The 2,500-nt window shown below is 41.1% G+C and overlaps 1 long non-coding RNA gene across 1 annotated transcript in view; it reads right to left on the minus strand.

The window, feature by feature from the left end:
* Positions 1–1,719: 1,719 nt before the first annotated feature.
* LOC138037793 (uncharacterized) overlaps positions 1,720–2,500 on the minus strand; it is a 1,497-nt gene continuing 716 nt past the window's right edge. The window contains exon 2 of the long non-coding RNA XR_011130102.1: positions 1,720–2,500. This exon is cut by the window's right edge and continues 79 nt beyond it. This is a non-coding gene — a long non-coding RNA (uncharacterized lncRNA).

A 2,500-nucleotide genomic window follows, 5' to 3' on the forward strand; every position in this document is an offset into this window, starting at 1 on the left:
CCTTGTGGGCCCTTTTTGGTTTAGCTGAACTTGAGATGCAGGATGTTATTCTAAGCCTTCATTTGTGGTGCAACGCTATTTATTTCCCCAGCCATGGTGACACACCATCGTAACATTGACTGCTTGCGTTTTCAATACGTTGAGGCACTTTAGTTGGAGCTGCTGCGATGTGGTGTGCGGTGGCTCTCTCCATGGGATACATGCCTATGAAGTCTTCATGAACTACGAAGTTTTCGTTAACCCAGCAAATGCACACAACTAATTGTTCTTTGTTGGAAATGTCCGCTGTCTCGTCTGCAATGACAACAACAACACTTCGCGATTTTTTATATTTTCTTGAGCGTGCTGATTACGCAATATCTCGCCGACATCGCCACTAATTTCTGCCGGTGTAGACCGCGGCCGCTTCTTGGTGTGAAGCACTGTTCTCGTGTTTACTAAAACCTTTTTCTTTTGGGTTGCACTTTTCCAGTTATTGTAACAATCTCGAGTGAATGCTTGATATGCATTTCCTGAGGAGATCATGTTGCTTGCCGCTGCTTTGATACAGTTATCGCAAAATGCAGCATCCTTACGTTCACTGTAGTGAAGCCACGGAGTGCTATCAAACCACCCGGGCTGGAAGGACCTGTTTCTGTTGCCGTATGACTTGGAAGGAAATGACAAATTCCTTGGCTGATTTGGTTTGTTTCCTATTGGAGGTAAGAGGCAACGGGAAGCACGTGCTTCAACACAATCAACAGCAGCATAATGATCCTAGCTGCTTTCATAACTCTTGTCTGGTACTTCACTGCAGCGCAACACTCTTTTGCAAAAATATTCTCATTCTCTACTTTCGCTTTAGTGTCTGGGAGCCTTACTCAGGACAAGAGGGGTTTTTGCTTGGATTGTCACGGTTTTTGTGAGGACATCATTGACATCAGATCATTTAGCAAAGAACGGATAATGAGAGAAAATTATCAGACAGAACTGAATCCAGTACGAAGATAACGAGTCGTCTGAATGTCCAGACGTGTGCAGACTGCATTTGACACATCCAAAGCTGAAGCGTGGCCATAATTAGGTAGCACTTCCACTTGGGGTGAAGCCTAAAATCCTAGGGCAGGGAAGGGGTTTCCGTCATGGCTTGTTGCGTGCAAGGCTAACAAGTATCAAGTATTAGTCCATAGGCAGAAAAATTTCTTATACCTCAATCGCAGTAGGGGTAGGGAAATCAGTTGTCTTTTTGGGCCAGGAAATATGGGTAAGCTTCGTTATGAAACGTTCGTGCATCTCTCATCTGAAGTCACTTCAATGGTGTTCCAAAGATCAGTTATACAGTGACACACACATTTTGACGTCATCTGTATCTATTACTGAACAGACGCACGGGCAACACGGCCGAACAACCCAAACGTTGTTAAACCGAGTCGAGCCAGTTAGAAGATCACCCCACTGTTCTTGCTTATTATAAATATATCTAGCTGATCTTATGAAAACCAGGTCATCACCATACAAATGTATCTGTCTTCAAATTACTAAGTCAGTCAGTCAGCCATGGAATTAGCCAAAATCAAACAAGTTTCTTTGATTGACGGAAAAACGAAAATCTCAGCCTGATGTTTGCCGCATATTAAATTTGTCTTATATAGCCGGTTCAACATAACTCTCTTGAATGCTAGAGCATTCAAGATTTATATTTTGCTACCTTGCAAGAAACTGAAAAAAACTCATGAGCTTTTCGTAGCTCGGGGAACTTTACTTATACTTCAAATAGGAAACTGCTAACACAGTCATAGACATAAAGCAAAAGCAAAATTGTCTTATAAATCATGAGCTGCATATTTAATGCAATTTTTTTTTTGTTTTACATTTTCTGTTCGATTGATTTTCTGCGTTTAAATGTATAGCACCAAAATAATCTAAGGACAAGAACTCTGGATGCAAAAATGTTGAATACGTAGTTCACAATATTCTCGTAAGAAATTGTAAATGTGATTTCACATTGCCCCGTCTTCAGGCTTATAAACTTTACGCATCCACCAGAGTTAATAGAGGGGAATGGTTATGAAACCCGACAAATTTCTTTGTTGTGTGTTTTTCTCCTCTTTTTTGGCCTTCACCGTGCACAAAACACAATAGTTGTTTAATCCACACTGAGGAACTAACCAATAGGAACGTGGTGGTTACGTAATTCATGCATAGTGTATGAGTGCAAAACAAAAGATTGTGCACGGTCGTGGGACATTCCAACCTAAACTTGGCATCTTTCTTTGCTACTTTGATGTTTGCCGAGCTTCAAAACCAGTCCCCTCTATTAACTATGCATCCACTAACGGTCTGTACTAATTATTTTGTCATTATGACACAATGCTCTGTCAAAACATACACGTAGTAACTGATTTCACCCAGCGTTATGAGCAAAGCCAACTGCACGTTACAAGCCATGGCGTAAATAATAAAACTGCTTAAATTCGGATCCTCCCAAGTGATAGTGATTTTCTGCCTTCAAAACTTGAAC

The sequence above is a fragment of the Montipora capricornis genome, chromosome 2, assembly GCF_036669925.1.
Source record: "Montipora capricornis isolate CH-2021 chromosome 2, ASM3666992v2, whole genome shotgun sequence".
Lineage (NCBI taxonomy): Eukaryota > Metazoa > Cnidaria > Anthozoa > Scleractinia > Acroporidae > Montipora > Montipora capricornis.